Raw genomic sequence first — 23,034 nt, forward strand, 5'->3', positions numbered from 1 at the left:
GCTAATGGCTTTGCAAATGCTCAATAGCTATCAGTGAAATGATAAAATGAAGTCATTAACACTAGAACTTATAAGTACACTTTCTTGGTTGTTCTGCATTTCTTGAGTTTATGACCCACCAAGGCAGTGGGCAATACTGTCCCATCTCCCTCATTCCTGAGGCTTCTGTGCTCAGGACACCTTGCTCCCATCACAGACTCAGATCATCACCTTGGCAGCCATTCAATGAATTGTTTCCATTAGCATGGACTACAAAGGTGGTGGGGGAAGTGGAAGTGGAGAGAGTCATGTAGTTTACCAACATGGCCATAGGCGAGATATACAAGGAAAATGTCCCTGCTGACTTGTGCCATTGAAAATTCATCAGAGAAAAATGAAGTGTTAAAATGCAGTGGTTGTGAGCTCTTCTGCTCAAGGATATTCCCTGTGACACAGAAACAATCACGTGACCCACTTGTGAGCTACTGTGGACTTCATGCCAGTCAAGGCTGCTGACCTAGTTATACCATGATTACAGGGCCTTTATACTTCTATGAACCATTATTTTACATTTTCCTTCAGGCATAAAGACCACTTGCTACAAAGCTACGAGGCTTGGTGTCAATTTTTCAATCCTATATAAGTGAATACAACTCTTGCCTTGTTTCCTTTGCTCATCAGCTCTAGCTCAAAAGCAACTGATCTTTACGTGTTTAGTTTTGCTCTCTGAATCAAAGTTCATTGCTTTGATTATAACCCTGATTCCCCATATCACACCAAACAAAAACCTAACTCCTTTCTCTTATCTTTCACAGGCCCATGGGCCAACCATGGGCTTTGCATTCTGTCCGGAGAGGAGCCACATTAAACTTGATAGAGTCTAAAGTCCAGCAGAAGCCCAGCCATGCTTGGGGAGTGGGGGGTACCCTGGCCACTCAAGGGGACAAGAGGGAATAAGGAGGAATTGGAACTAGAGGAACAATCCATTGGCTGGGGTGCGTGTGGGCCACCTTTATCCACATAGCAATACCATCTTTGGTACTTTCTGAGCTGAGCACGCTGTCCCCCTGTTGGTACCCTAGCCTCTGATGGACTCTGTGCCCACTGCCAACAGCAGAAGACAGAGAACCTTCTTGCACAGCTTGTCTCTGGAGGTGAGGTGCTTCAGGGCTGTACATCGTGGGGAGACAACTCTTCTGTCCCATCCCAGAAGAAAAGGTTTTTCATCAAAGCTCTCTGATAATCTGTGAACTTTTCCTGACTATTCCATTTTATAATCATTTTACTCACATGACAAGAGTCTCTTGGAAGAAAAAATTTGTTCCTAAGACCAAAACCCACCAGTCACTTATAATTCAGTATGAATTATTCCAAATTATTTTCCACATAACACTGTCAAGTTCATAGAGCATATAAACAGGGCTTCAACAGTTCAGTGTTCTCTGGGGTGGGTGGCTGGGGGAGACTGGGGACTGAAGACTGTGATAAAGACCACCTCTTACATGTCTCCAAATCCTGATAGTTCTCCATTTGCAATTGTTATGATGTCATTATTATGCTCTGGCAAGGGAAAAAGTAAGTACCACGTAACTGCACACAGAACCCAAACCACAGTCCTTTTACTTCCAAAACCACTTGCTCCTTGCCACACTACGTTCTACAGAGAGGCTCCAGAGGAGACTTCCCAGGACGTGGGTTGTTTAGCTGGGGTCAAAGGAAGTACTTCCTGGATCATCTCAGATATTAATTTGGAATGCATTTCCCCCTGCTATTTGTGGGGAGTAGTGACTTTCTCTTGTCAAAGGATTTTGTCAGCGGGCATGCTGTTACACACCTTTACTCTTAGCTACTTGATTACAGAGATAGGAGGATTTCTGTTCAAAGGCAGCCTATGCAGAGAGACAGAGAGAGACAGAGAGAGACAGAGAGAGAGAGAGAGCACCAACTGTAGCAGTTCCCCTCCCTCCCGTAATTCCAGCTACTTGGGTGGTATAAGTAGGAGAATCATAGCTCAAGGTTAGCCTAGTCCAAATTGAGAATCTGAAAAACAATATAAAAGGGTTAGAAATGAGTGCTTGTCTAGAAAGTGTGAGGCCCTCAGTTTAATCCCCAGCATCTCACACTCATGCACGCACACACTCATGCACGCACACAAGGTTTGTAACATGTATACAAAGAGATCAGAATTCACGGTCCTCAGGCCGCTGTCTGTGTGGGCTGTTTTTCCTCCCGTAAAAACTTACAAGTAGAATACTTGCAAGATCAGGAATGGCTGGGAACGATGATGCTGGCTAGCATTTCTGTAACATGAATTCTTCTGTCCTTGGCCTGCGAAGCTGGGTCAAGCTTCTGACGAACTCAAAGCTGCAATTTCCTAACCAGCCCTTGAAGGCGGACAGTTTGTTCTTCTTGTTGGGGGTGGGGTGGGGTGAAGGAGAGTCATTTTAGAACTTTAGTTAATTAAAATGTTATAGAATGCTACAAAATTGGCTGTCCTGGTACTAAACTCTTTACAAATACTTGAGGTCAAGCCCTGCTATCATATGCTTACTCTTGTTTGCAGTCTCTCTCTCTCTTCCTCCCTCTCTCTTTTTCTTTCTGGCTCTCCTAGGGGCTTGAACTCAGGGCCTCAACTTCACTTGGCTTTCTTGCTCAAGGATGGTGCTCTACTACTTGAGCCACACCTCCAGCCCAATGTTTTACTGATTAATTGGAGATAGAGTCTTGCAGACTTTTCTGTTCAGCTGGCTCTCCAGGATGTGAGTCCTTTGATGAAGTATTAGATGCTGAGATCTGATGGCAGAAACTGAGTCACTGGCATCCCTCCCTTAATTTACATGGAGTGAAAATGACAGTGAGTGGTATCACGCATACACCTTTCATCAGCTTTCTTTACTGAAAATACTTTGATGAGCATTTTCTTGAAACTCAAAAGGATCTGAAGCATAGATCAAAGATCTTTTGTCTCTGTTTTTGAAATCTACTTGAAAGATATAACTTCTTAAAACACAAACCCAAGCGCCCCAGACATGGGCACAAAACAACTCAGAAGACATCCTGGGCTCCTGTCCTCAACAATACTTTGCACAGCGCCTAAGAACACCGACAGACCAAGGGCCACTTGCCTTCCCATATTCTGAGTCTGGTTTTCAAATGTCTGCAGCACCAAGAGGAAGAGAGGTTGAATCAATGCAGATCCTGATATCTGGGGGAGGGAAGAGGGTGATCTTTCCACTTTGATGCATTTTATGAGACTGCACATAACAGTGTCTCCTTTTATCTTAATGGTAATTAAATACAGTGTTCATACCAAAGTAAAGTGTATTGGTTTGCTATAGATGAATGTGTGTGCATGGTTGTTTTTTTTAAGATTACACACAATTAAAACAAGAAACCCCAAGCTGCCTTCCCAGTTCCGTGTGTGTACATCACATGAACATCCACCATCCTCCACCGGTAGATAGTTTGTGGGAAAAAGGAGAAGCACTCCTCTCCATGCCAGACCTACATGTCCACGTACCACTGTGTCCTTTGCCCAGATGTCCCTACCCTGCCCCACCCACGGCTGATGCCACTGGCTCTATGTCCCACGTTCATTTGCAGAAGCCTTCAAGGGCGGTGCTCAGCATGGGTCATTTTATATCTTTATCTCATCCAAAAACACTGCATGCAAGTTACTATTCAGACTTCAATGTGATATCTTTTTCCCTTGTCCCATTTTTCCTTTGATGACTTTGTAGTAACGGTAATGTAAGAACCTCTTTGCTTCCTAGCCTGGCTTTGAATGAGTTTTTCCATATGGAAATGGATGTGTGGTTCTCAAATGTAAGCATGAATCCATCACCTGGAGGCTTCTGAAAAGAGATTACTCTGCTCCGTGCCAAGAGCTGCTGTGAGAATTACTGACATGCTTAGGTCTCTAAGAGCCTGGGCGAGGCCAGACAGTAATGCAGGATGCCTTCCTGCTCAAAGTGGGCTGGTGTTCAGAGGGGCTGGTGACACCTGGGAGCTCATTAGAGCTGGCTGACAGCCTCTCCAGATTTATGGACTCAGAATCTACACTTTAACACAATTGCCAAATGATTGGATTACGCATCAGCATTTGAGAAACACTGGCAAGGTAGAAAAATAATCAGCTTTGGTGCCTTTTGCTTTTGAACTGCTGAGGATAGAATGCAAGTGTTCTACTGCTAAGCCACATCCCACCAGAGGTCCGTATCTTTTGGTAACTTTATTTCTAGCTGTGTAAACTTGTGGCACTTAGGAGCTTCATGAGTCTTCTTTTCTCATGGGTGTTTAGTGACTTGTACTTGCCATACTAATCAGGGTTATTCAGAGAAACATAACTAGCAGCATGCATGTATTTATAAGGATTTATAGTTAGAATTGCTCACGCGATTATGACGGTTATAAAGTGTCACCATCTGCCCTGTGCAAGCCCAGGGGTGGTGGTGTAAGTTCTGGGGTGCGACACCCTGGGACCTGCAGAGCCACAGCCCAGGGGTGGCACAGCTAATCTTTCCTCCCTTCACCAACTCAGATTCCTTCTCTTCGGGAAACCCTCTCTGGACATTTGCAGTTATTGGGGTATTCTTTAACGCTGGCAAAATGCCTCCACAGCTAGCTGTCACATCTACTTCTGAAGATCCAAGAGGGTGAAATAAGAGTATGTACTATATGCCTGGCCAAGGAGCCGCGAGCTGGTCTGCACACCGGGGTGAAGTGGGCAGCTTGCTAAACCCCACCGTTGGGCCCCACCCTGTAGTTTTTCTAAACTCTTCAGGTTGGAAGCTGAAACTGCATTTCTAGGTAGCCCTGGGGTGAAAAAGAGACTCCAGGTTCTCTGAGTGGCCTGTCACGGGTCCCCCAGTGGTCCAGTGATGCCAGTTCCCTCTCTCTTGATTTTCTCTTACATGGATCCCTTCTATTCATCAAGAGTTGGGGACCAGTGATGTCTACACTGCTTGCTGATTGAGGACTGACTCTAGTTTCATTTCCTTTGAAGCCCAAAGCTGAGTGTACTTTGAGTGTGCTGCCAAGCCATTTGCCCGGAAGCCACATCCTTGTCATTCCCCAGCCTCCCTTCCCTACTCGGTGACAAAGGGAACACACACATACATACACAAATAGCTTCAGGAAGAATTCTATTTCCTCTTCTGAAAGCATTGCCAATGATGGGTAGCACTTTTGCTGTCAATGTGCAAAACCACATGCCTGCTGGATTTGTCAGGAGAATTATAAAATCTGTTGGGCGCCGGTAGCTCATGCCTGTAATCTTAGCTACTCAGGAGGCTGAGAGCTGAGGATCATGATTCAAAGACAGCCCAGGCAGGAAATTCTGTGGGACTCTTATCTCCAATAAACCATCAGAAAACTGGAAGTGGCACTGTGGCTCAAGCGGTAGAGCACTCGCCTTGAGCTGAAGAGCACAGGGACAGTGCCCAGGCCCAGAGTTCAAGCCCCACCACCAATACAGAGAGAGAGAGAGAGAGAGAGAATTATAAGATCTAACATTTTCCCACTCCTATTAAAGTCCTTCATCAAACTACTTAATGACACCTAGCTTAATTCATACTGTGATTAGCCTAAAACAGAAGTGACCCTCAGGACCAGTCCTTAAAAAACTCAACTCTCCCAAACTATAGCTGAGGTGGGGACAAGATGGGAATGGAAGACTATGTTGTCTTTCTGCGTCCTGAGCTCTGGCAAATGCTGTATATTAGGAGCATCCACTGCATTTTGTGAATAATCACCCCAGGAGGAAAGGTGTATCTCTGATGAATCCCCCAGCTTCTATTTTTTTTTTTGCATGCTAATCCTAGGGCTTGAATTCAGGCCCCAGGACCTATCCTAGCACTCTACCACTTAAGCCACAGCTCCACTGGCTTTTTGGTTGTTAATTGGAGATAAGAATCTTTCAGGGCTGGGAAGGTAGCTCAGTGGTAGAGTGCTTGCCTTGCATGCATGAGGCCCTGGGTTCGATTCCTCAGCACCACATAAGCAGAAAATGCTGGAAGTGGTGCTGTGGCTCAAATGGTAGAGTGCTAGTCTTGAGTTGAAGAGCTGAGGGACAGTGCCCAGGCCCTGAGTTCAGGCCCCATGACCAACTAAAAAAAAAAAGTCTTGCATACTTTCTTGATTTGGTTGGCTTTGAACCATGATCCTCAGATCTGAGCCCACTGACTAGCTAGGATCACAGGCATGAGCCAGTGGCTCTTGGCTCCCAGTTTTAATTTAACCCAAGAAGTTGTCACTGGGTCTTTGTAGATCTAATCTCCACCCTCTAGCAATTTACTGTTTATTATGGACAAAAATGGGTGAAAGCATGGCACCTCCAAAGGGTAGGAAGCCACTGAGTTCAAAGGTAAGTTGAGAGCATTCTCAGGCTTGATAGTCATAACCTTGAACCATGTACTTCAAGCCACTTGCTGTTTGGAACCTAGCACTCATTCCTAGTTCTGAGCGGCCAGTCAAAGAGGTGGTAGACCAGCAAACACATCTTAGAGATAGAGCCATTCACTCAGTCAAGTCTGGAAGCACACTCAAAAATGAAAACCTGGTCTACCGCTGCCACCTCCTCCAGCCACTGTGGTGCTGCCTGTATGCTCGTTCAGTGCGGACCAGGGACCTCTTTTGTGAAGTAGTATCTGAGGAGACTCCAGCGCTCGCAATGGCCGACGAAAAGCCCAAGGAAGAAGTTAAGACTGAGAACAACGATCATATTAATTTGAAGGTGGTGGGCAGGATGGTTCTGTGGTGCAGTTTAAGATGAAGAGGCATACACCACTTAGTAAACTAATGAAAGCCTATTGTGAACGACAGGGTTTGTCAATGAGGCAGATCCGATTCCGATTTGATGGGCAGCCAATCAATGAAACAGACACACCTGCACAGTTGGAAATGGAGGATGGAGATACAATTGATATGTTCCAGCAGCAGACAGGAGGTGTCTACTAAAAAAGGGAATCTGCTACTTTGCTCCAGAGCTTTGTTCTTACAGACCAAGAATACATTCTTAATTAGAAAACTGCAATTTGGTTCCACCACATCCTGACTACTACAGTATAGTTCTCTCTATTCTTTCATTTTCCCCTTCCCCATTCCTTTATTGTACATAAAGTAACTGATGTATGTGCACAAACATATTGCTTTCTTTTTTCTTTCCTTTTTTTTCTTTTAAATTAAATGGCCAATGGTATATTTTGATTGACATCAAATGAAGATGGGATGGGGAAAAATATTGGTCCTATGAAGATATCCCCCTTCTCCATTCATGGCATGCTCATTCAGCTTTTATCTTTATATTTGAGTTAGTTATTTTGCTCTCACTGTTTTAACAAAAGAAAAAAGAAAAAACAACAAAAATCCTTGCATACCTTGTTTGATTGGAGAATTTTAATGTTTTCATTTATCATTGTAAAACCAAGGACAATTTTATAACTTTTTTGTACGGAGCTGTTACATGTAGGGCAATCTGTCTTTAAGTAGGGATAAATTACTCTTAAAAAAAAAGAATCCTAGATAGTTTCCCCTTCAAGTCAAGTGTCTTGTTGTTTAAATAAACTTCTTGTTTATTTTTTTCCTTTTTTTATTGTGAAAATACTGTACAGAGGGATTACAATTACATGGGCAAGATAATGAGTACATTTCTTATCAAGCATTGTAGCCTCCTCCTTTGTTTCCCCTTCCCATCCCTTCCTATCCTCCCCCTGCCCCCCCCCCAATCCTCCCCGTCCTCCCCTCCCCCCCCACCAAAGTTGTAAAGTTCGTTTTTGACATAATGACTTGTACATCTCATTGTTGCAATGGGTCACCTGTATCCCTATTTAAACGATTTGTTTTTCCCCTTCCCCTCCACAAATTACACCGACATCAAATACAGTGAAAGCAGGGGTTATACTGTGGGGGAGGGATGTACAAAGCAACAAAGAAATAATCTTATAAATGTGTTAGAAACAATTGCATGAAAGAAAAAACATTTGAATACAATGAGCTGTTTTTTTATTACAAAGATGAAACAATATGAATACAAACAATATGAAATAATAAACAATAAAAATGAAACAAAAAAATGAAAGTGTATGTCCAGATGCTGGTGGCTAATGACCATCATCCTAGTGATTCAGGAGATGGATATCAGGAGGATTACAGTTCCAGGTCAGCCTAGGCAGAAAAGTTCATAAGATCCCACCTCAACAGAAAAAGCTGGGCATGGTGGGGTACACCTGTTATCCCAGCTACAGAGGGAAGCATAAATAGGGGACAGTGGTCTAGGCTGGCCTAGAAAAAATGTGAGACCTTCTCAAAAACAACCAAAGCAAGAATAATATTGAGGGCATGGCTCAAGTGGTAGAGCACCAGCCTTGAATACAGAAGCCCAGGGAGAGCACCAAGGCCTCATTTAAGCCTTAGTACTGGCATAAAAGAAAAAAAAAATCTACCAAACCTTCCTAGGAGCCTATGGAACTGGGCTGTGAGTAGGGCGGGGGAAGGAGGACCTCCCAGGGAGAGCCAACTTTGTAGGATGGCCTGGCTGACAGAGGGAGGGAGGGCCCAAGGCAGCCAGATGGCAAGGTAGTCAGGAGCCGTTCTCTACACAGATATGGAGCTTGCCTTCCTCTTACCTAGCTTTCCACTTTTGCAGACTCTGGTACTGAAAATGTACTAGTAAAGTGCATCTGGAATCCATGTCTGAAAGCAGGACTTTTAATAGCTGTACAGGTAGAAGGGCTTTTAGGGGGGAAGTCACTAGATGGTGTGCCTGTCTATCTTGCCTGTCCTGAGGGGCCAGGCCTGTTGAGCCTTCACCCCTTAGGACATTCACGCTGTGGGCTTCACAGAGAAACCTCCTCTCAAGACACTGCAGGGAACACTATCCAAGGAGAAAAGATGGAGGCACAAGCTCAGGACTGTCCATTGTCCTACAACAAAGGCTGCCAGAATAGAGTCCTAGAAATACAGCCGAGAGCTTAGCTAGTGGTCACATCAGTATGCAAGCATCTAATCATGCCACAGCCACTTTGAAAGTTCCTGGGGGAAGACAGCTACGTTCTCTGGCAACGGTTTTAGTCTTCAGAGCGCGATATTAATAATGCAACTTCTCAAGAATCATAATCCCTAGAGATGAGGGGTTCTGTATGAGGAGATGAGACAGTCCTGAGCCTGGGCCTCTGTCTTCTCCCCTTGTACAGTGCCCCTGCAGTGTACGTTTTATCTGTGTGAGGCTGGCTGGCTTGGTCTGCAGCCTGCAGGTGGTAAGGCAGCTGTTGATGTGCCAGGTCAAGGTGGCTGCTGAGACTGAGCAGTCAGGGCATTGGCCCAAAGCACAAAAGTATCCTTGGAGAGGGAAGGATGGAGCAGATGTGCACCCTTCTTGTCAGGCATCAGTGCACAGGAATGGCAAATACCGGAGAACAGTTCCCCCTAATTTCTATAAAACATACATGTTTAAAGCAAAAATGCTAGCATTGCCTTGTAGGGTTTCCCATGTATGCAGAAGTTCTGTATATGAAAACAACACATGAAGCAAAAACTGACAGAGAAAGAGACTAGTCCAGAGCCACAGTCATGTTGAAGATCCCAATGTTCTCCTTTTAGCACGTACTAAATTTGGGGGAAAAAACAGCAAAAACAGATGATAGGAAGAGTGTGATCAAACACTCTGATCTAATTAATATTAATAGAACACTTCTCCCACCAGGAGAAGAATACACCTTCTTTCCAGATGGGCTTGAAACACTGACTAATACAGACATTTATCTGGCTCCTACTGTGCATTTAAATGTTTAAATCAGACCAAGGATATTCTCTACCATAATATAATTAAATTAGAAATGGTTAACAGAAAAATATCTGTAAAATCTCCACATGTTTCAAGACTGAAAACAAACAAAACACAAACAAATTTCTACATATCCCAGGACCAAAGGAAAAACATCAAGTGGGAAATGTGAAATTAAAGTATTTTGAACTGAATGAAAAGAAGAACTTTGGACGTTGTGAGTCCCTGAGTGAAAATCCTGCACACCTACTGTTGATTTCCTGTACTGCAGAATGGAGAGAGGAACACAGGGAGCCTATGGTTTCCTCCAGACTCTGCCTCACGTTGCTCTCTCTCTTCTGACTGATACTGCCAAGCAAGGGAAGTACTTAAAAAACAGGCAGCCACTGTGAAGGGGACACTCATAGGTAAAACAGGACTTCTACGTCTCCCTTTGAAGACACGTGGGAACGGGAAGCAAAGACTAACGGGGTGCTGGGTAGCTGACTCTTCTGGAGTGGGAGCTTCTTAGGGAGGAGTGAGCCATGGGCCAGGGGGCTGCACGCTGCCACCTAACATGTGCACCTGGACAGACCTGGAGGCTACAGGGATTCAGGCTTGGTTGGCAGAAATAAATGGTCCAAGGTCAAATGAAGGAGACAAGGCTGGTATGGGTGAGAGATGTACTGGCAAAGGATGAGTGGTTTCAGCACAGTGGTTTCTGTTTGTCAGCAGAAAATTACATTTTCTTCTCTACATGTCACTACTACTGAAAGTTGGATATTGAGGTTCAAGACTTTCCAGAGGGTCTTCTAGGCCCCTGCTTCTTCTGGAAGGAAGCAGGTCACCGAGGTCACCTGGCCTCATTGGCCTACGCTAGTGAACAGGAGTCAACAGCCACAACAGGAGCGGTGACTGGACACACACAATGGTGGGCTGACAGCAAAGGGCTTGCTCTCTGACGCATCCCATCTCTATGGCTTTCCAGAAGCAAGGTCAAGGTTATGGTCCAGGTAAGCTGGGAAGTCTGCTGTGGGCCCCAGATGAGTTCAACCAGCAGAGGCACAAGAGGCTCAGCCCCCTCTCCAAGGCACCACAGGACTCTGGCTGTGGTAGCTGCTTCCCTGCTTTCCATTTGAGAAGGGAACCTAGGCCCTAATCAAAGCACTTTATGAACAAAATTCTGATTATGAACAAAATTAGACTTTCCCCCTTTCTTTTTATATAAAGACACTTGCTTTTTGTTTCCTTGGGAAAGCAACATTTTAACATTCTCCCTTCTTTGGAAGTTTACAAATAACATTCTTACCATTGCTCAGGTCCTCGAGGCCATGCTGCCTGAACCCCAGACATGGGCCATGCTATTCTCAGGGGCAGTAAAACCACTGCTACTGTGATGGGTGGTGATCTGCTCTGGCCTGAATCTGCCTCAGTCATCACAACTCAACCTCCAGGGCAGCCTCTCCCAAGAGCTTAGGCCTGTCCCAGAGCCCCCATCTCAAGACTCCCCCCTGAGGGCCACACCATCCCTTCACCCCTTTACCTGCACAGTGCTACCCACAGCACAATATGGAGATGACAGCTATGTATCTCATAACATTTCTGTCTGCAAACTGACTGCATATATGATGGTGGTCCTAGAGATTGCCCTACTCAGCGACAGTCTTAGTTCATGCAAATACACTCTCACATTTACACAGTGACAAAAATCAGCCAACAAGGCAGCTCCCCCAGAACATGCCACACTATTGAGCAGTACTCTGCTGGATCTCTGGCTAACAGGGTTGCCAGTTTATACCATCTGGGGGCCCAGCAGTGACAGACAGAGAAACAAGACTTGGGAGTTGCAGCCCTGCAGAATCACAAGGCTGATGATTTATTAAAGATGATTTTCAAAACTAGTTCTCATAGCCTAAAAAATGCAGGGATAAATTTTTCAGATTTAAATGAAACAGAAGACTAAATAAATCCCATCCACATCATTACTTCCCCTGCCAGAGCTGCAGCCATGAAACATTAATGTGGAAGAAAAATAAACAGAACACTTGACAGCTGAGTCAGGTAACAGGCTTGGTAGGTAGATGGATGAGCGAGTTATTGCTGCCCTGTGTTCCAAATCTCACTATGATCAGCAAGGAAAGTGTCGTTGGGTCAGTTCCCACAGATAGAGATGCTCCAGTGCTCAGAGTCACACCCAGGAAGAAGTCAACTGCCTAGAACATCACCTATCTCCTCATTCTTGGACAAGGTTCTGCTAGGAGTTGGAGCCTTAGCTGGGAGGGCACCTGGGCTCCCCTCCTCAGGTACTTTCTGCCTGCTGAAGCTCCATCATCCCTTGGAGCACACAGAGCTCCTGGCTTCCAACGATCATCCCTGGCACCTTAGGCTTCGAACCCTATGGTCTCCCTGGATGTGAACAGTCACCCCGCAGAAACTATCATGCCAGGGTGCAGGAGGGATGATCAAGATGACAAAGGCATGGTCCCTGTCCCCTGGCAGATCAGCAGTGCCTGGTCCTCACTGCAAGAATCAGATAGTGGCATCCTCCTATCAGCCTTCCATCTGATCTCCTGCCTCCTCCAAAGTACCCAGCAGGAAACTTTTTGGCACACAAAAAAATGTATCTAACAAAAAACAAAGTGGAATTTTAACACACACACACAAACAAAACAAAAAACACAAGACCACCACACAGTCTAAATCCCTGCAGAGGCTTTGCTGGGAGCCTGGCAGCTTCACCTTGGCATACATTAGAATGTCTTGAGGCGGCCTCTCAGGAATCTGAGTGCCCATCCTGTAACCCAAGCCCATTCTCTCAAAGCTCTTCTGCGATGAGGGCCTGTTTCCTTTCTTTTTAATTTGCGAGGAAATTACCATGTGCAGCCGAGACGGTGAGCCCCTCTGTTAGCCTTTCCGTGTTCCCTGTCACGGAACACAGGGCCAGTGGTGCTGCTAGCCCTGACAGCCCTGGACAGGTGTGGGCACTCTCCCGGACACATTTCTAGAGTCCAACAGATACAGTGTTCCTTACCACCACTACTGCTTCCTAGAAGCCTGCCTTTGGCTTCTTTTGGCTTCTTCTATCCTGGACCAGTGATCTGCAAATGAGCTCTTATAGTCTTTTGAGCAATTTTACAGACTGAAACCTCATCATCTTTCACAAGACTCTGCAGCTTGAGTACAGGTTCCACCTGATGGCTTCTCACTGTGCCTTAGTTCCAGTTCAGGCCTTGTAGAAAGAATGGTGCTCCTGGGATCTGATCCTTGATCCCTCACCACTCTCTCTCCCTCTGACTCTAAGTATAATTGTCACTCCTGTTCAGCCTCTCAGCGCATAGTCAGCTGTTGTTGACAATACAGGGGAAAATTCTCATTGAACCTATTCTTTAAATCAGGATTCCAGGTGTAGGGACACACTGGCTGTGAAGGTAATGTACATACAGCTATCTCCAGGCTTCTGGAATAGGGCTCTGAATCCCAGCTCTGAAACTTAGACTGCAGTGTCAGATTCTCCCAAAACACAACAGAGGAAGTTGAAGGAGCAGCACTCCAAAACCCTCCTTCTCCATACTTGTTTCCGTTACTGGCACCGGAGGAGGACGTACTTCATACCACATAGGGAAACTTTGAATTCTGAACAGATCCTGGCAATGAACATGGTTCTCACCATGGCTGGAACCAAATGCATCAAGGCAGAGGAGCTGGAGCTACCATGGCCGGGTTTTAGGTTTGCATGGGCTGCACACTCCTGAGGTGTGATGGGGCATGGATCCTGAAACACCACCATTAGCAGACATGACAGTGTGTCCAACAGCACTCAGTCCTCGGGTGAGCTGCTCTGATGACCTCACAAGCAGTGATAGTCCAAGGCCTGAGGCACTCTATGCCCAGTCAGCTTCCTCCCTCTCTCATTGTTCACACCCACCACCAAACCACCCAACTGTCCCCTCATTTCATGCATATCACATACACAGGGCCCAGCCTCAACACCTAGCAGTGATGGCTATGCATGCTAAAGCCCTTAGAGCAGGGGGCATAGAGCGGCGGGGCAAAGGCAGGTGGGTAACCCAGACTGCACCTCAGGTGCGCTTGCAGCTCTAGTACCCCAACTCCCCAGCCCCTCAGGAGTCTAGACAGAAGCTAAAAGCTACCTTTTAGCTTCTCCAGGGGCTTCCTCTCCCAACCAGGGCTGACTCTAACTACCAGCCCCTCTTGTGAAGTCCCCTGGCTTTTCAAGTAAAGGAAATAATTCTCCATGAAGATTGTAAACATGTGCTTGTATTTCTTTCCTGGCTCTGCTGCTAATTACTCCTGCCTGGGGTTTAATCCTGGCCCCGCCGCATATTCCCTGGGTGACACCTGGACAGGTTCCTCACCCACTCCCAGCCTGTTTCTGTCATCTGTAAAAAGGGATTGTTTGAGGCTACAGGAGTTGACCCATGACAAGCATGGGCAGAGTAAGGGATATGAAGTGTCAGGACACCACAGGTTTCCCCAGGATATGAAAACAATAGTCCCATGATATTCTTAACCTGGATCACAATAGCCCAGATGCTAAGTACACAGAACCGTATGTAATGAAGCGTATCAACATGGGAGGGAAGGGATGGTAGGGGAAAAACAAGGGAGGAGGCAACAATACTTGATAAGAAATGTACTCATTACCTTGCTCATGTAACTGTAACTCCTCTGTACAATATTTTCACAATAAAAAACTTATTAAAATTGGAAACAAAAGTTCTTATTATGTCCTGTAAGCAGTTATTTCTAATTTTTTTGTCTTAATTTTCTGTACACTTTGTCTTGTACATAAGTTTATTTGACCTGTGAAAAGGAAAAGGAATCACAGAAAGAGCAGGACAAAGAATGAACTAATGTCAGAATGATACTCACTTGACACAATGTTGGAAATGAACTATACAGCTTGGGAGGAAGGAGGGGAGTAGAAAGGGGTAAGTGGAAGAAAATTAAGGGAGGGTAATGGTGTTTAAAAAGAATGTACTCATTACCTTACTTATGTGACTGTAACTCCCTGTTCGTCACTTTTACAATATAGATATGGTTTTTTTTTTAAAAAAAAAAAAGAGAAAACAAAAGTCCTTGGTTATCCTGACTAACAATCAGATGGCGGTGCAGAGACCTGTGCTGATGTGGCTCGCAGGGCAGCACAAGTGTGAAAGTGCTAAATCCACCCTGCAGGAGTGAGGAATAGCTGGGGAATGATGGGAAACAGTCCTGGGCAGGCACCGTGAGATCTTAGAAGACAAGCAGAAGCATGAGGGAGCAGCAGATTTGGCCGAGCTACAGCAAGCCTGGTGTGTTTAGGGAACAATGAAGTGGCAGGGAAAGAGGCAGGACTGTCCCTTAACCATGGTGACCATGGTTTTCTATGTGGTGAGGATCCACTGGTGAGCCTTGCAGAATAAGGCTGGGGGCTGGATGACAATGGCATGTGGGAAAAGGTTTAACCATTGGTTTGCTCAAATACCTGCAGCTACGTAGCTTATAAATACTACTGATATGCAGTGGATATGAGTAAACCCTGGCTCAGAAGTAGACTACTTGTACTTATGTAAACACCAACTTTATTCTAATACATTCTTGCCATTCCTTGATGCCTGATCCACTTGTCTACCAGAACGGCAGAGCTAAGCGGAAAAGCCATAACAGAGACCCTGAAGTGAGGCTACGGATGGCAAGACAGCAAGAGCAGATGTGCGGACAGACATGGTGACTTCTGCCTCATCCACTGAGCCAGAGTGCCTGAGGCCGCTGTTGCTCACAGAACAGGTAAACCAATACTCCACTTCGGGTGAGTCAGATACCAAAACCTCAGCATTCTTACTGTGAAGTGAACAAATCTCTTCTGGCAAATTAGCCACCAGCTATTGCTTTGGTGAAAGAACCTCTCCCCTCCCAGAGAAGGCTAACACCCACAAGTGACATAAAAAATAGTCAAGATTGGGTCTTGATTAGGTAATGTAAGATATCTTGGGCTCTACTAGTACAAATCTCCAGAATACAATAGTTAAGAATGATACAAATCAAATAAAAGTGCAACCTTTGAAATTTAAGTTAAATTTCAAAGCACAGATCCTACTCCCCAAATAGTAACACACTATCACCTCTTCCAGTCTCAGTGTCTTTGAATGCATCAGAGATGAACATGAGGCATTAATTTTTGTGCCAGCACTGATGCTTGAATTCAGGACTTCACACTCTTGCTGACTTTCTTGCTTACAGCTGGTGCTTTACCACTAGAACCAAACATCCGTCAATGTAATATTAAGCTATGTCTGCTTGCCCCTCATCATCAACTCTATCTTAAACTTCCTAAATCAACTAATTGTCCCTATGTTTAGCCCTCCAGTATTCAGGCTCACCTGAGTGGGGCCTCCTGCTCCTCAGGGAGCAGGTGATGACTGGTGAAGAGCAAGAATGATTTTACACAATGGGAAACTGTACGTCTAACTCAGACTTAATAGTTCTGCCTACTTTCTCTTCCTGTCTTCCACCATTGGCCAAGTGCCCTGTGAACATCTTATGACAGCGACAACGTGGCAGGACAGAAAGAAACCCCATCACAGTGCAGAGAGGGTATCTGGCATGGCAACCTGTTACCCATGAGGGGTCGAGCTTCTTCAGCAGGCAAAGAGCAACTCTGTATACCTACACATGGGCAGTGTAGGTCCTCAGTTTACCCACAGACATTTGGGCCTCATGGCCAGTTTTAGCAGCCGCCACTACCCATAAAACCATCTCCCATCCCCTTCCCTGCACTCAGTCCTGCCACTGTATCCGTGTCCCTGCTGTAAGCGCTTGTGTCCTGTACTCTCGGAGCTCCTGTGGTCCTGACATACAGCAGGGATTCCATCCTTGTGTGCTCAGGGCCTGGCTGTTCAAAATGTGGTTTCTCGGGAGAAAAAAACGTGGTTTTTCCAATATCAGAGGGCTTCCTTTAAATAGTGTCTGGTAAATATGTACTAAAGCTAACTGGGAAAATTTGGATCATTTTGTTAACTTAGTGGCTTTACCAAATATATCAACAAACATTTCAGGACATTTGCTGTGAGCGAGGTACACATGTATAAATTCTGCCTCATGGTGACCCACTGATAATGACTTAAAATATACTTACTAGCTGGGTGCTGATGGATCACACCTGTAATTCTAGCTACTCAGGAGGCTGAGATCTTAGGATAGCAGTTCAAAGGCAGCCCAGGAAAGTCCATGAGACTCTTAGCTCCAATTAATCACCAAAAGTGGGAAAAACTCTCTCTCTCTCTCACTCTCTCTCTCTATAAGTGTGTGTATGTACACATTATATCATTATATATAATGTATACATACATTATAAAGTATATATAGTCAAAATATATATACATATATAAACATGTAAACTATATAAACACATATATATTTAAATGTTTCTAATGTGAATGGCCACTTTCAGAGGCAATCAAAGTCATAGTTTAGGTGATTTTTGCTTTTCCTCCAATTTTGCTTTAAAATACCACATTTGGATGCATGCCTTAAAGGATATGAAACATACATTAGTTCTATACAGTCTAAAACTCTACACAGCATCTTAATTTGAGAGGGGAACACCTGGAGGGTTGGAAGGACACCCAAAATAATTTTTCTATTTTCAAACCAAAGCAGCCCGTGCTCCTGGACTAATAATCAGAGTTCAGTCACACCACTCAAGTGTTGAAGCCATTCATCTTGGCCCGAAGTTCTCAAACTCTGGCATGTTTTGAGTGTGATAAAACAGGATGCCTGACCCCTTCCTTCGGAGTTTTTTTCAATTAGAACAAATTCCTAGGGACGCTGCTGCTGCTGCTCCAGAGAAGCACGACTTGGCTCATCCTGCAGTGATTCCTGTCCATACTGGGGAGCTCACTGCCCACACTAAGGCTACCAAGTCATGGTCCATTCTGTTAAGTGATGTTTCCCTCATTCACATTGAACCTGACATGATTCTTTAGAACTCTTCTCTGCTTTGCTTTCAGGCCTGGAAGCTCCTTCTTCACAGGTAGCCTTCACAATAGTGAAGACTCATTCCCTCTCCTTCCTGCTCCCCTCACTGCATGCCCTTCTTTTCTTGTTTTAGGCACTCTGACTGGCATTGTTATTAAAGTTCTGCTTTTTCCTAATTGATGGAATTTCAAGATTAAATAGCTAACTATGAAAAAAAGCGCATGAACCCCATAGAGTAGTAATTCAAAGTAAAGTTTTACCATCATAAACGCCCAATTGAACCTCCATTTCTACCCCTATTGCTCTCAAACAAGTTGCATATGACATGTGCAAACCAAGTTTTCCATGAAAACCCGATTCACTCAAGTTAAACAGCTGTTCTCCATTTAGAGGTTATGCCCTTTCAATTTCTCAAAGTGCAAACAGCCTTCCTGCCATGAAGGGAGGCTGAGGAGTTCCCAAGGTAGGGTCCCCACTCAACAGCTCCGCAAAGCCCAGGGGAGTGTTGGGTCAGACTGGTCTCCTGCTCTCAGCATGGGTTTACCATTTATGAGAAGAGGTTACCAGGATATGTCAGGCACTGCCCACTGCAGCCCTGTCCTCCTGACTGCTAGCTTCCCTCTGGCACACTGGCTCTGGAACTGCTGTGCTCCCCATATTGTCATGACCAAAGCAGAGGAGGAAGTAAGCACAGGGAATGATGCTTGAAGCTGAGAGTGGACATTGAACAGGTGGCACCCCCCCCCAACTCCTGCTCTGACTGGCTGTCCTCTCCATACTAGGATCTGGGCCAGCTTGGGACAAGCTGGTGTGCCTCTCCTTCCCTATACAAGTGTGACTCTGACCATGGCTGCAGATCCCTGAACTTCCATATATTCAGATCTGGAGTTGACCTCATGTAAAGACAAAAACATCAGCGTTCTTAGGTCCTCATATCTCAGCATGGTAGCCTATCAGGGGCTGAGCCAGGATGCAGAGGGCCGTGGAGAAGGCTGTGGGGGAGGGTAATTGGGGGGGGTCTGGGCTATTACTGGCCTAGAGAAGGGAGAAATTCAAAAGAGAAAATAATCATCTATAAATAGATTGGCAAACTTCTGCCAAGAGCCAGGAAGTAAACATTCTAGGCTCTGCAGGCCACAGGTTCTCTGTGAGAGCTGTTCTAGTCAGCTACTGGGTTACAGCAGTCTCCAAGAGCCTGGCCATGCTCCAATAGAGCTGTTCACCAAGCAGCCACCTCAGGCTGGGCACTACAGTTGACTGCCCATCCCAGCCTCCACCCACCCTGGGTTAGGCCTTCTCCAGTCTCAATTTGCTCTTCCCCAGTGCTGTGTTCTGATTAGCCCATTTAACCTGTCTTTGGCTCCCATGGTTTCTGGGGCAGACATTGTATGTCTCTGGTGCCAGCACCAAGCAGGTGTTTGATACACATCTGGGGAGACTGTAGGTGGTGCTGGGGGGCGGCTAATGTTTACAGCAGACAAACCTTAATGAGCACTTCCAGCCTCTTGGCAAAAATAAATAAATAAACAAACAAAAATAAAAAACCTACAGGACTTCCAGAGGAAAAGAAATCTCTCCTGATGACAAACCCAACCAGAAGTAGCTGCCTGGCTTGTAATTCTATTCCTTGTTAAAATGCAAACCCATGGGTCGATGTTGACGTCAGGGCTGAACCCCAGAAATCAGTGCTGTGGAACGCCTGCAGACAGGCTGCTCCCGTCTGGAGCTCCCCGGGTGTGGAGCAGAGCCCAGAACCACACACTTCAGCCTCCTTTGATGAGGAGGAAAAGCATTGCTGCCAGCCAGAGGGACAAAAATGCTTTATTATTGGAAAAATCTAAGAGTCTCTCTAGGCCTGTGCTGCACCATTAGGTGACGTCAATGGCTCAGAGTATAAGAGCTCTGCTTAGAACAGCGGCTGATTCATGGTGGTAAAGGCGTTGCTATTTACAGCCACAGAAAAGACATGGCCCTTGCTTCTACATCCTGAAGTCCTGTGCTAATGGCTCCTCTGCTTTCCCTACGCGCCTGTGGTAGCGGCTTCATGGCTGGCCAGAGGCCAGGACTGAGATACTTCATTCCATTCACGCTAACCAACAGTGGCAGGGCCTACTATGTGCAAGCAGCTGGCACACCAACCCATGAGCCTGTGAGAGAGGGAAGGCAGGTTAGCCCACAAATAGCTATGCCAGCGGAGGTACAAGACTAACAAAGCAATCTGGGGGTTAGGGATGGAGGGCTGCCTGGCAGTGGAGTTATAAGGACTGGAGGTTCTCTTCATTACTTCAAAAGGGAGAGGGGAGAAAATGAGGCTAATGTGATGGAAGAAAGGCATGCTTGATTTTAGACATGAGCTATACTTAGTTGATTTCTGGCATGAGAATGAATAAGCCCAATGGAGCCTGCCTGTTTCCTCTCCCATGAATCCACAGCCCAGAAACGGTGGTCTGTCCTACATGTGTTAAGTCATTTGTCTCTAAAGGGACACCAGGATTGCCTGTCTCTTGCCATCTGCTTGTGACCCCTCTCATGCCAAACTTACTCTTCCTCCTGGCTTGTATCAATGTAGCTAACTTGATGATTTTTTTCCTTGTGAAAGCCCATTTTCTTCCTTTCCATGTCTCCAAGGACTTGCCTCTTTGCGTGACTTTTTGGTATTAACAGAACATTTCCTGACTCCAAATTAGATTCTTAGTGGTGAAGGAAGGCTTGTAGGTTGAACTAAATGTTAGGAACAAGCACATGGCCATAGTGATTTTGATGTCCGGAGACTCCTTAAGACATAGCACATCTGTCCCTCAGGAACTTCTCTTGGAGGAGCCCTGGCATCTGCGGTCCTGCCAGCCCAGTCCAACTCCTCATGAGCCAGGTCTTACCCCATCATAGGACCACTACCCCAGAAACCTCTGAAAGCTCTTAGAAATGCTATCACTTCACCAAAATCAAAGATCATATTCTGTAAGGTTTCAAAAACAGCTCATTGGTAACTATTTTTGCTACATAGTTTTTAACCAAGTTACAGAGCATGAGATGAAAATCTATGTGATCAAGTAGCAAAAGTATGAATTACATAAAAGAAAATTCATCTATAACATTGTTCTCTGCTATAAAACTATCTTAATATATCCTTAAATATAAAAACTTGTTAAAATTCTGTTGATTCAGAAGTTATCATTTAAATGCATCGCTTTACATGATATCATGGTATGAAAAAAAATGGCAATCCTAATTTGGAATGATTCTGAATTTGGATGCAGATTGTAGGGTTGAAATGCTCAAATGGATATATACTTTTCATCTGTTTAAGAACTGAAGATAGAAAATAAGATTGGGGGGGTTGGAGGAAGAATTTCATACTTGCCGCATAAAATACATTAGCTTAGTAAGTCAGCCAAGAGGCAAGGCATAACCAGTGTCTTTGCTAATAAAGTAAGACACATTTGCAGGAGAATCTTTCACAAATTCATATTAGAGGTATCTAATGTCTACATGAGCCTTCTTAGCTGGTAACTATAGTAAGATATGGAGAAAGACAGGCAGAGAAGGGTAGCAAGAATGTAGCACATGGTGAAGCTGACAAAGCAGATGGTGGGGGTCTGAATACTGTACCTGCTTATTATTGTCAGTGGTACAGCACAGCTTCTTGAGGGAGACAAAATGCCTAATTTTCCTAATAACATAAATAATCCATGATTAGTGAGTTCGATACCAGAGGGCTCCACAAATCAGCACATGAAAACATCAGCAGTCTTCTTAAAGCAACACTCCCTTAGCAGGGACTGGGGTAGATTTAGGACTCAAGCAAAATCCAAGCTACAGAAAAGGTATTTTCCACACAGCTCCCACCCTGCTCTTCAAAAACCTGGCTTGGTGGAATCCCAGCTGGTGCAGACACATATTCTGAAGGGGTTTCTCTTTGTGTAACTGTCTCCAGAAGTTTGGTTCCTAGATACTTTCAGGGAAAGCCTGCAATACTACCCACACATAACTTCTGACATAAATAATTTGATTTCTCATATAAAAAGCCAAGACATTTATTTGGACAGTGGCCAGGGCAAGCTAAAATTCTGCCAATTAGGTTGTGGTCTTGTTCATGACCATAAGGGAAACTAAAAGATGACAGGTACCTAGGCCCCAGGTAAAAGTTAGCTCAAGGTGGACTTTCTGTTGAAAGTACAGCCATGAAATTCAAACACTGTATAAGACCTCACACCTCAAAAGTGCTTGGGACGCTGCATCTTTCTCTCCAACCCCCCCCCCCCGTGTCTGTCTCTGTGTATGTGTGTGTGCCTCCATCTCTGTGTTTGTGTCTCTATCTCTAACTTTTTCTGGTTTACTTTTCTCTGGAGAACTTTAAAGAGAGCATAGAACATACTAACTATTCTTTAATGAGCATCATTCAAATAGGAAGAGGTAACATTCCCGACTTTAAACCAGAATTGCCTCTGTTAGTTCACTGCCTACAATTAGATAAAAATAACATTGGAAATTGTGTCTAGATAAAAGAACTTCTTTCCCTCATCTGTCAAATCAGAAAAATTTATTCTGACAGAAATTACCAAGTAATAGCAATCTCCTCTGCTTTGGTTATCCACTGATTCTGGTCCCATGTACAAAAAACAAAAACGGTTCTTAGCTTCCATGTTCTCAGAAAATGGTCTAAGAATAAGGATGTTAAAAGCATGAGAGCCCCGGGCATTATTTTCTGCCAGCCATGGCCGCTGGTAGGAAGGGATGCGTTGAGGTGAGGCCTGCTCCCACAGGGACCTGTTGGGAGCACAGCCTGGGGCAGCTGCTCCCAAACCAAGGGGAGCCTTCGGGTAGAAGCCCGGTTAGAAGCTCACGGTGCCTGCCACCTCCAGAGTTCAGCCAGAGAGAAGACATGTATTACACAATGTATCAAACACTAGGCAGTGATCTCCATCTGATGGCAGCACGATTTCAAATGGCTAAATAAGTAAAATCGGAGAAGACACAATATACAAATTGTTTGGTGATTAGACTTCGAGAACCATCACCCCAACCCCCAGCTGGTCATGTGTGCTTCCCACTGGAGTCTCCACTGGGACTCTCCAATACCAATTGTTGGTGTGCTAACTCTTCTTACCTCATTATTTCCATGTTCTGAGTCCCTTACAAACTCAGACGCTCAAGTAGGGTTGACCTTCAAGATGGGTCACGAGGCTTATCAGTGAGGTATTGTTAGGAGTCTAGTCTGACCCTGTGAACCTTCTCACAAAATTTAACTGAGAGAAGGAAAAGGAATTGTGTAGCTTTCTCATCTCTCCACAACACAGACATCTCTGGTAACCTGA

The 23,034-nt window shown here is 45.0% G+C and overlaps 1 protein-coding gene and 1 pseudogene across 1 annotated transcript in view; one reads left to right on the forward strand and one right to left on the reverse strand.

Moving 5' to 3' along the window:
* The window catches only part of Pde8b (phosphodiesterase 8B), a 185,881-nt gene that overhangs the window by 22,847 nt on the left and 140,000 nt on the right, over positions 1–23,034 (reverse strand). The gene's annotated exons all lie outside the window — the stretch shown is intronic.
* Positions 6,650–6,936, forward strand: LOC105985399 (annotated as a pseudogene).

The sequence above is a fragment of the Dipodomys ordii genome, unplaced genomic scaffold (assembly GCF_000151885.1).
Source record: "Dipodomys ordii isolate 6190 unplaced genomic scaffold, Dord_2.0 Scaffold28, whole genome shotgun sequence".
NCBI lineage: Eukaryota > Metazoa > Chordata > Mammalia > Rodentia > Heteromyidae > Dipodomys > Dipodomys ordii.